A 12,538-nucleotide genomic window follows, 5' to 3' on the forward strand; every position below is an offset into this window, starting at 1 on the left:
CCTAGAAGGGGCGTTAATGGCAGTTGTATTTTCCCCCAGGTTCTACTTCAGTAAGGTAAGTTTTCTTCCAGAAACTTCTGTAGCTCAAATGTTTCCACTTTAAAATAATCTTTATGTCAACTCTGAGGGTCTGAGTGTGTCACACAGCTCTTTTCCCTGCAGATTCCTAGAACCCAATCCTGTCTTTACTGTCTTTTCTAGAAGAATCCTGACCATAAATAGGGTCTACTGCTGACAGAAAGATTTTCAAAAGAAAAGACCTTTTGCTTGGACTTTCATTTGCATTTAAAAGAGAGACCAACTGGGCTGTGTTGGTGATTTGAAGATAATTACATGACATGTGGCCACATTAAGTTTCAAGAATTTCTTTTAAGTCCCTTTTAGAAAAAGAAACAAAGGTCTAGTTTAAGGGTCTTTTTATTAAAAGTTTTTCATCTTTATGTAATTATTTGTCTGGAAAAAACTGAAATTTATTTATACATTGATGTTAACCTTTTTATGCTACTTAAACTGCACTAAGTTAATTTTTCTCAGTAATATTTTAGGTTTCAACTCTATCTGCAAGGGTAGTGATTTTTCCAATTAGGGTTTATTCTTAGGTCACTGTAAAACTTAAAGAACACGAAAGCTTTCCTTTCCTTTTCTTCTTTTCATCCTATCTTTCATTCCTGTAGGCCACAGATAAAGTTTTTATAACTTTTAATACACAACACATTTGCTTTCATACTGATGAAAGATACTGCTATCTTTTTAATCAAATCGTTGATGTGTGAAGCCACTTCCAGACTTGTGGAATGATTCAGGAATCAGAGAAACTGAACGACAAAATAGAAAAAGCCGGACACAATACAAAAAGCAAACAAAAATAACAAGATTCTTAACTTTCAGGAATTCAGACCTTAAACTGATACTGGTAGTTAAATTTTTCCCGAAATCATGTAAGAGGGCTGATGTAAGCCTGGAGAGTAGCAGAATATTCCCCTAAAATATGCCTCTGACATAGGATTATTCTGAGCTGTTTATTCTTAAGAAACTGCAGACATTGGAGAAGCTCTAAAAAATAGAGCAGAAATTATTCTCTGGTAAGGGAAATTTACATTTACAAAGGAAATCTCTATTTGTAAGAGCGTCTCTCTTTCTCTGTACCAGGAAGACTAAATCACAAGAAACTCTCATCAAAGGAGAAGGTACAATCTGAAATCTGTATAACAAACCTTACCCCTGTTAGAGTACTTTCCCTGATAACCTCCGATAACTTCCCTCCCACTCCCACCCCCAACAGCTTTCTTTTCTCTTCAGCTAAACATGGTATTTAAGGTGGTGTCTGGGGCCAATCTTAAGAGTTTTACTCAGTCCTGCGTGTCTCACCTGTATCTCGACGTGTACATATTATTAAATTTCTGTCTTGTTTTTGTTGTTGTCGTTTCTCTGATTAATCTTTTATTACATGGGGGTTTCAGCCACAAAAGCTAGAAGGGTGGAAGGAAAATTATTTTTCTTCCCTTCTAGTGTTCTGCTCAGCTGGTTTCCATATTCAAAATTACTGCTAAGTTTTCATCCTAAAGATTCAAGGAGATGTGGAATACAATATTCCAAACTGATGAAGTTCTAGAACATACGTGGTTTGGTGGGTGAGGTCGAGAGCCGATGACCAAGAAAGAATTCTTGAGACATCTTCGGTGCAAAATGGTGGTTTATTAAAGCACGGGGACAGGACCCCTGAGCAGGAAGAGCTGCTGCCCGGGGTTGTGAGGTATGACAGGTTATGTACCACGTGGTTGAGGAAGGTAAGGGAAAGGGAGGTTCCAATAGAACTTTCATATGCTAAAGAGGATCTACAAGGTACCAAACCTGAGGCAATGTTGGTGGCAAGGTTGTTTTTCCCTTTTAGCAAGCCATTAACATTAAGAGAGTTGGGACAGTCCTAAAGAATGTCACATTTGTCCCACCCAGGAGTGGTGGGGGTGAGAGGGAGATTGTGAGGTGTCAGTCTTTTGCTTTGTCCTCAGCCAGCCTTCTGCTCCCTCATCAAAACAATGAAACTTTTTTGGGGGGAGCCTGGGTGGCTCAGTAGGTTAAAGCCTCTGCCTTTGGCTCAGGTCATGATCCCAGGGTCCTGGGATTGAGCCCCGCATCCGGCTCTCTGCTCAGCAAGGAGCCTGCTTCCCTTCCTCTCTCTCTGGCTGCCTCTCTGCCTACCTGTGATCTCTGTCTGTCAAATAAATAAATAAATCTTAAAAAAAAAAAAAACATGAAACTTTTTTATGAGATCAGTTTTCAAGCAGGGGCAATTCTGGCCCCTAAGGACAATTAATATCTGACCCTTTTTTGGATGTCACTACTGATGTGGGGAACAAAGGCAAAAGGCAAAAATTTAATTTCTTTACAACTTACAAATCATTGACATGTCCGTGATGATGAAGGATAGTTGGAAGAAAGGCAGTCAGGAAAAGCCACCCCCCAACCCCACCCCTCACCCCCCAACAGAGGTAACCACCCTTAAAAGGAATTTATACCACCTGTGAAGAGCCCTCCACCCCTTCCCATGTGATGGGTAGATGACTAAAACCTGACTGGGTGACAGGCTCATGGAGGGTTAATCAGATTAAAACGGCCCACCAACAAACCCAGAAAAACCCGTAGACTTAGAAACTCTAGTAACAAAACTCTTGGGTCCCCTCCCTCTTCAAGACCTTCCTACTGTCACTCAGTAACTTTACTATTGCTTGGTAAACTTTGCTTTGCTGCCCAGCACTGTTCCTCTGGTCTGCCTGTTCATTCTTCAATGCTGCATGACCAAGAACTGCAGGCACAGAAGGAAAAGAAATTCTGTAACACTGAGACTGGCAGAGCGACCTTCCTCTAGGAATTCAACTACCTCTACGTTAAAACTTTGCCAAGGGCAAAAGGCAATCTTAGCTTAACATTATCCCAATCCCCCATGATCCTGTGAGTCTACATTTGTAAGGGCCTATTTAGCCAGAGCGATTCCATCAGGTTAAACAGTGATTTTGTTGTTTATACAGTAAAACTTAAATTGTCCCTGCCCCCCTTCCCCCCAGGGGACTTACTTAAAAACAAGTCCCAGAAACCAGTCCCAGGTAACAAAGCCCAAATACAAGGGTGGGTCAGGCCAATTGGAGGTATACAATCAGTGGGGGCACATACTGTCTCCCTAGCTACCAAGGAGTATGGGCCCCGCCCTTTGGGTGCCTTTTGGGCATCAATCCTGACCAAGGTAATAGGATAGTTCAAATATCTACTATAAGGTAAACTGTAAGTCAATTGACCTAGCATGACTGTGCAGCTTTCTCTGTGTGTTACAATCTCATTGGCCACGCCCAACCACATGGCTTTCGCCCTTAAAAGCTAGTCTGTAAGGCAGAGAGTGGCCGCCTCTTTGTAAGGGGCGGCCCCAGCCGGTCAGTTTGATTCTCCATGCTTGGCATGAAACAAAGCTTTGCTTGACCTTCGCTTTGTGTCAGTCTCGCTCCTTTGATTACGGACCCAACACATTAACATATAAAAATTCCTTTAGGGATAGAGAGAACATATATCAACACTATAAAAGACATATATGAAAATCCCACAGCAAATATAATTTTCAACCAGGAAAAACTGAGAGCTTTTCCCCTAAGGTCACAAACATGGCAGGGATGTCCACTATCATCACTGTTTTCAACATAGTACAAAAAGTCCTAGTGATGAGGGAACAGAAGGCAAGCTGAGGACAAAGCAGAAGCTGACACCCCACAACCCCTCTTCCCTCTCCCCCCTCCACCCAGATGGGATATATGTGTCATTCCTCATGCACTCCTGGCTGCCCTAAGCTACAGAAAGGAAAACAGTTAATTTACAGAGAGCACAATCCTGCAAGCCATGAGTCTCCCTCAGTCTTAGCAATTTACAAGAACAAAGCATTTCCATCAATAACCTAGTTTCCAGAAGGAAATGTGGATACAATTAAATGTCCTTATAACTTGCGGCCCATTGACAGATACTTGAAGTGAGCATAGCGGAATGTTCCTCCAGGAAGCTCCCAAGTAATTTCATGTTAATGCCTTGCTAGAGGGAAAAACGACCTTAACTTGACAATGGCAAGGACTCTGGTATCCTGTGAGTCTTCTTTAATATATGAAAACCTTTTAAAAAAATTTTATTTATTTATTTGACAGAGAGAGACACAGAGAGAAAGGAACGCAAGCAGGGGAAACGGGAGAGGGAGAAGTAGGCTTCTGCTGAGCAGGGAGCCCAATGTCGGACTCCATCCCAGGACCCTGGGATCATGACCTGAGCCAAAGTCAGACTCTTAACAACTGAGCCACCCAGGCGACCCCATGAAAATCCTCTTGAAACCTCCCTTTTTCCTTACATCTCCTTACCCCATAATATATAATTAGCCACACCTTACAACCCCGGTACAGCACAAGCCTACTGGCCCTGTCTCTGCCCTAGAGTAAACACCATTTTGCACCAAAGATGTCTCAAGAATTCTTTCTTGGTCGTCAGCTCTGGATCTCACCCCACTGAACCTCACCTGTATTCCAAAACCCCATCATCAGTCTCTCTAGCAGTTAGACAACAAAAAGAAATAAAAGGCATCCAAATTGGCAAAGAAGTCAAACTCTCACTCTTCACAGATGACATGATACTGTATGTGGAAAACCCAAAACACTCCACCCCAAATTTGCTAGAACTCATACAGGAATTCAGTTAAGTGACAAGATATAAAATCAATGTGCAGAAATCAGCTGCATTTATATACACAAACAATGAGATAGAAGAAAGAGAAATTACGGAATCAATCTTATTTACAAATGCACCAAAACCCAAAAGATACCTAGGAATGAACCTAACCAAGGAGGCAAAGAATCTGTACTCTGAAAACTATAGGAGACTCATGAAAGAAATTGAGGAAGACACAAAGAAATGTAAATGTAAAAGTATTCCATGCTCATGGATTGGAAGAACAAATATTGTGAATAATGTCTATGCTACCTAGAGCAATCTATACATTCAATGCATTCCCTATCAAAATAGCACCAATATTTTTCACAGAACTGGAACAAACAATCCTAAAATTTGTATGGAACCAGAAAAGACTTAATAGCCAGAGGAATGTTGAAAAAGAAAACCAAAGATGGGGACATCACGATGCCTGACTTCAAGCTATATTACAAAGCTGTAATCATCAAGACAGTATGGTACTGGCACAAAAACAGACACATAGATCAAGGGAACAGAACAGAGAGCCCAGAAATGGACCCTCAACTGTATGGTCAACTAATCTTTGACAAAGCAGTAAAGAATACTGAATGGTTAAAAAGACAGTCTCTTCAATAAATGGTGTTGGGAAAACTAGACAGCCACATGCAGAAGAATGAAACTGGACCATCCATTTACACCATACACAAAAGTAGACTTAAAATGGATGAAAGACCACAAAGTGAGACAGGAATCCATCAAAATCCTAAAGGAGAACACAGGTAGCAACCTCTTTGACTTTGGCTGCAGCATCTTCTTGCTAGACACTTCTCCAAAGGCAAAGGAAACAAGGGCAAAAATGAACTATGGGGACTTCACCAAGACAAAAAGCTTTTGCAAAGCAAACAGTCGATGAAACCCAAAGACAACAGACAGATTGGGAGAAGATATTTGCAAATGTCTTCCCAGATAAAGGGCTAGTATCCAAAGTCTGTAAAGAACTTATCAAACTCAACACCCAAAAAACAAGTAATCCAGTCAAGAAATGAGCAGAAGACATGAACAGACGTTTCACCAAACAAGACACACAAATGGTTAATAAGACACATGAAAAAGTGCTCAACATCACTTGGCAGCAGGGAAATACAAACCAAAACCACAATGAGATACCACCTCACACCAGTCAGAATGGCTTAAATTAACAAGTCAGCAAACAACAAATGTAGGCAAGGATGTGGAGAAATGGGAACCCTCTTACACTGCTGGTGGGAACGCAAGCTGGTGCAGACACTCTAGGAAACAGTATGGAGGTTCCTCAAGATGCTGAAAATAGAGCTATTCTATGACCCAGAAATTACACTACTGGGTATTTACCCCAAGACAGAGATGTAGTGAAGATAAGGGGCACATGTACCCCAATGTTCATAGCAGCAATGGCCACAATAGCCAAACTGTGGAAAGAGCCCAGATGTCCATCAATAGATGAATGGATAAAGAAGATGTGGTGTGTGTGTGTGTGTGTGTGTGTGTGTGTGTGTGTGTGTGTGTATATGTATTTTATGTCACACACACACAATGGAACATTACTCAGCCATCAAAAAAAAAAAAGAAATCTTTTCATTTGCAATGACAACATGGATGGAACTAGGGGTATTATGCTAAGTGAAGTAAGTCAATCAGAGAAAGACATATCATATGATTTCGCTCATATGTGGAATTTAAAAAACAAAACAGAGGAGCATAGGGGAAAGGAGGGAAAAAATAAAACAAGATGAAATAGGGGAGGGAGACAAACTATAAGAGACTCGTAATCATAAACAAACTGAGGGTTGCTGGGTGGGGATGGAGTAACTCAGTGATGGACATTAAGGAGGGCACAGCATGTAATGAGCACTATGTGTTATACAAGACTGATAGAATCACTGAACTCTAACTCTGAAACTAATAATATACTATATGTTAATTAATTGAATTTAAAAGAAATTTTGTTAGAAACTTCCTTTATCTCTGCACTTCCCCACCCCTACCCCACCCCCACCAAATACATGTTAGCAATCATCTTCCAAGCATACTGTGCACTGATACACATCTGAAGGTCCACAGCACACAGGACCTCCCCTACAACAAAGAATTATCTGGCTCAAGATGATCATCACAGGTTAAGAAACCCAGTAACACCTTTAGAATATAAAGTTTACAGACCCACACAAAATGGGTGCTATTCATTATTTTGAACTCCAACTAAGAAAAAAAAAGTATTCTAGTAGATTTCTAGTAGACAAGTTATGAGGACTTTGGGAATGAATTTTGTTTTGTTTTGTTTTGGTTGTTTTTTTGATGAAATGAATAAAAAAATCTTTGGGGATAAATCCAGTGGTTTCAGGAGATCTTAGTTCATCTATACATTGGGCCAAATGCTTACCACTCACCAGCTGGTAATTTAAATCCCGGACCTCCCATCTGTGGAAAAAAAAAATTTTTAATTAAAGCTGGCATCTTACTCATGAAAAGTGAATTTTGAAAAATGCATAGTTGGTACTACATAATATCCACATGATTCTTCAAGAGAGAAACATGTCTAACAGTATCAAATTTATAACAAAGGGCATATAAGAAATTCTGAACTTGATTATGCTTCTGAAGACTGTAAAATCACATTTCTAATAAATGAACAAATCAGGGCATTAATTGAACAACACCTCTCCCTAAACAAAATTTTACAATAGGTATATTCACCTCCACCTGAAAAACATAAGAAACTATCTTTCTAAAATACAAATCTAAAAATGCCATTTCTCCAATATAAAAGTCCATACTGTTGCCCTGCTTAAAATACTCTTTACAAAATCACTTCACATAATTTCTACTGACTTAAATCTCTCCTTTTTTCTCTTATTTATGTCCTAATCACAAATCTTTGTTCTTCAGTTCTTTCCTGAAAAGAAGGCAAAGTTTTATCTCTATCCTCTTAGAGTCTTTGGGTGGGGTTGAGAATTAAATTGACATAGAACAAATTAACAGGAGAAAAAAAACAGATTTATTTAAAATAATTTTTATGTAAGCTCTCATAAGGATCTGAAGACTCAAAGAAATGGCAAAACCTAAATACTTTTACATTGAACAACCAGAGGCAGTGAAAAAGTAGCTAAACTGGGTGGGAAGATAAAGGAAGTAAGAATTATTTTGACAAGGTCTGCTTGTACAGATTTTTCTGGGCTTCCCATTCCTGTCCTTGATGGTAAGAATATTACTTCCCTCCCAGCATAAGAAGGACATCTTCCATATGGGAATTTGGTTTTTTTGGTTTTTGGTTGTTGTTTTTTTTTAATGATTTCTTTGTTTCTATTAGAGAAAGGAGAGAGAGAAAGCACAGGACCATGGGTGAGGAGGGGAGGAGAGGTAAGTGGAGAGGCAGAGGGACAGGGAAGAGTCCCAGGCAGCCTCCCCGCTGACACAGAGCCAAGCAGGGCTGGATCCCATGACCAGAGATCACAATACCAGCCCAAACCAAGAGTCAGACACCAAACCAACTGTGCCACCCAGGTTCATATGGGAGTTTTAGCTTCTGCTTTCAAGAAAAAAAGGAAAAGGGTCAGAGTGCCCTTTCTTGTACCTGCTGCTTTTTAAAGTAACTTTAGATCAAAATAACTTTCATGTCAAAGTGGCATATTTTGGGGTACCATATTTTGTCATCAAATATCTTATGCCCTGTTAATATATCCTGACTTTACACACTTCGAGCTAAAATACCATCTTTCCTAAGATAATTTTGGACTCATTTTTCTGCTCACACATCCTTGGTTTTAGCCAACCTTCCAAAGCTAACCCTCCTGTTTCCCTTCACTTGCACTGAGTCACATTTTCCTTGATTGTTTAAACCTGGTTCCGTTGACCATCATCACAAATCAGTTTGTAACTATTTACAACTGTTTATGCACATATTCTTGATAGATCTACACATAATTAAAACACATAGTAGAGACCAAATATACTGTGTTTGATGAACTCATGTATGAGGAAATTAATTTTGTGACAAAAATTTCAATAACTAAAATTGGATCTTCCTTAAGGCATTTAATAAACATTTTACAGACACATGAAGGGACTTATTACTTCAGAAATGGGGGAATCATTAATGTTTTCAATTCATAAGTATCCATTAAATAAATATGAATATATGATCACTAATTACAACACTGATACACAATTGAAAACCTAAAACATGTTTGACACTCAGTAATTGTGAAAGTATAAAATATAACTTCTGACTTTAAGATGCCTAGAGTCAAGTTTAAATACAAGGTAGATACAGGATGGGAAATACAATTAAATGAGATAACCCAAAGTGTTTTATCAGTTTCTGACATGTATCTATGCTCAATGAAGATTATCTTGATAATAAAGATGATGGTGGTAATGATGCTAAGCACCAAATGAGTTGTAAAGACATTGAAACCTATAGCCTGTGAGCAGAAACAGTATGCTAAGTAATAATAAGAAAGACAGGAATTACATTACTGGAAAATAAAGAAATTGTGTAGGTAGTTGGTACATGATCAACAGTCATAAATAAGAAGGACTTCTATGAGTTAAGCAAGGAAAAAAACACCACCTATGACAGCAGTAGTTAAAAAAAGGTTAAAAAAAAAAGATAGATAAGGTCAAAGTTTCTTCTTCAAAATTACTGCTAAATTTTGATCCTAAATATTGAAAGAAGTGTGGAATACAACAGTCCAAACAACAGAATATTTGTCAGTCGTCCTCAAGCAGGAGCAATTATGGACCCCAAGACCAACTGATATCTAAAGAGAACTTTTTGGGTCTCTGTGATAAGGTGTTAGATTGAAGAGAGACCAGAAATAGGTAACTACTTAGATGATTATTTATGTATAAATTAAGTAATATAGTACTATTTGAGTAACTATTATATGTTAAGAAATCACTCTAGAAAAAGAAAAATATTCATATATGGCCACTTCCTCCAAAAGTCTATAATGTTTCTTTTTCTTAAAAATTTTTTATTTTTAAGTAATCACTATACCCAATGTGAGGCTCGAACTCACAACCCCAAGATCAAGAGTTGTACACTCTACCAACTGAGCCAGCCAGGCACCCCTCGCCGGTGAGGTGTCCCTGAGTCTATAATGTTTCTGAGGTGAGATACTTAAATACAAAAAACAGACCTAGAATGATAAAGAATTTCAAATATAATATAGTAATGCCCTTAATTAAAGGATGTGCCTAATAAGTGAAACAGATCAGAGGAAGAGAACATGGAAGTCACTAGAGAAGGCTTCATGAAGTGACCTGAATTTGTTCTGGAATGATGGGCAACATTTAAGTGGCCAAAAAAGAATGGGGGAAAAAAGGCATTTTGATGGAAACACGTCATAAGCAGAAGTATGGCGACGTGAATGAGTGTCGCATGCGCTTGGGAGAGCAAGTGCAAAGAATGAGTAGATAATGAATGTATGCAGGGGTTAAGAGAAGGGTGGAAAAATAAAAATAAAAAAGGTCTGATCTGAAGTCCAAACGGTCAATATGTGCTATCAAATTCACTTAACTGCTTGATGCCAGGCATTGCTCGAAAATTTTAGACGTGGGTTTGTTTAGCACTCAGAACAACCCTGTGGAGTAGGTATAATCCCCAACCTACAGATACAGCAACTGTGGCCTGTAAACGTAAGGAGGAAAACAGGACTTGTGGGGTTCCTGGGTGGCTCTGCCAGTTGAGCGTCTGACTCTTGATTTGGGGTCTTGGGTCGTGATCTCAGGGTCATGAAATCAGGCCCTGTGTCAGGCTCTGCACTCAGCCCCAGAGTCTGCTTGTCCCTCTCCCTATGCCCCCCACCTTCCTTCCTCCCCCCACCATGCTCATCTTACTCTCTCTCTCTCTCAAATAAATAAATAAAATCTTGGGGCACCTGGGTGGCTCAGTGGGTTAAAGCCTCTGCCTTTGGCTCAGGTCATGGTCTCAGGGTCCTGGGATCGAGCCCCGCATCGGGCTCTCTGCTCCGCAGGGATCCTGCTTCCTCCTCTCTCTCTGCCTGCCTCTCTGCCTGCTTGTGATCTCTCTCTGTCAAATAAATAAATTAAAAAATAAATAAATAAATAAAATCTTAAAAAAAAGAAAAAGAAAAAGAAAACAGGACTTCAGGTAACACTTAACATTTTTGAACCCCCACTATGTGCCCGAAGTGCCAAAGTTATCATATATGTATATATGGTATGACATACATACTATATTATTATAGAGTCAGTATTTGAATTTAAATCCATTCCACTCAAAAGACCCTATGCTTTCCCTATGCCAGTGTTGCCTCTGTGTCTCTGGCCAACATGAGGACAGTAGAAAATCTTGTGGAAGTGAGTGGCAGGAGGACACCATGGTTGTTAAGTCCAAGTTCACATGAGTATCATGTCAAGGTACCTAACACATGTTTTTCGAGCTTTTGGTTAACAGTCATCCTTTTCATTGCATCCTTTAAAAAAGTCTTTTTTTAGTCATAAGAAGCAGTTTCTAAAACTGGAATTATAAACGAGGCCTTAAGCCAATCCGTTGCAATCAGATAAAATCATGAGAAGGCAGCTCCGACCTTCTTGTCTTAGATTCCTCATGGGGAGTGTGGCTTGGACCCCATGGAATTCAAGCCTGAGCCAAGACAAATACATCAGAAGGAGTGAGCTAGTGGGGACACTGTAATGGTTTTAGGAAAAAAAACATATAACATCATCTCAGAGCTATAGGTAGAAAACCATAATGGGCTTAAATGAGATTTAAATTAACTGGATACAAGCTTGCAGTGACAATTATAAAGACCTTCAAGCTAACAAGAAAATTAGGCCAGAGAATGTCTCTAAAACTTCCTACCAAAAAAAAAAAAAAAGGCATGTCTCAATAGAGAAACATACTGAAGGGCGGCAGAGTATGCTCCCCCCAAAACACGCTACTTTGGTGTATTGATTATTTTGAAGTATAGGCACTTGAAAAATATCAAATACAAGGAGATGTTATCTCTGAACTCCCCTTATTGGCTAAATGCAGGTCCTGCAAAAGACACTCAGCGGTCATAAATCCCCTCCCCAGGAGTTTCATCAGTCAGGGGGGATTGATTTTTACCGCAGGAGACTAGAGCTCCATAACCCACCCAGAAAAGTTTTTGTCACAAACTATCATACCTCCCATCCATTTTTCTAAGGCCCCATTCATCATTCCGAAAAATCATTTACTCTTCCCTAAGAGGCCTATATCTTTCTCTCCCTTTCCCTATTAAGATGGAGTTTAGGGACACTTGCGTGGCTTAGTTGGTTAAGCGTTGACCTTCAGCTCAGATCACAATCCTGGGGTCCAGGGACTGAGTCCCTCATTGGGCTCCTTGCTCAGTGGGGAGCCTGCTTCTCCCTCTGCCTGCTGTTCCCCCTGCTTGTGCTCTTTCTCTCTCTCTTTGACAAATAAATAAATAAATAAATAATCTTAAAAAAAAAATGGAATTTAAGCCATCTTAGAGAGTTAACTCATTTTTCTCTGAGCATCTCCTTTGTTATATGAGTTATACATGTTAATCAACTCCTGATTGTTTTTCTCTTGTTAATCTTTCTTTTATTACCAGGGTCTCAGCTAAGAACTAAGAAACATAGAAAATTACCTTTCCTCCCCTACAATATCTATGTCTATATCTACACAAACACACACACACACACACAGTCACTTGCTGCTGAATCTCCTACAAAAGTGATGCCTTACAAAAGGATTATTTTAAAATGCATACACTAATTTCAGCCAAGCCAAATACAGCCACAGAAGCAGAAAAAAAGCTACTGAGTCTAATATACA

The sequence above is a fragment of the Meles meles genome, chromosome 8 (assembly GCF_922984935.1).
Source record: "Meles meles chromosome 8, mMelMel3.1 paternal haplotype, whole genome shotgun sequence".
Classification (NCBI taxonomy): Eukaryota; Metazoa; Chordata; class Mammalia; order Carnivora; family Mustelidae; genus Meles; species Meles meles.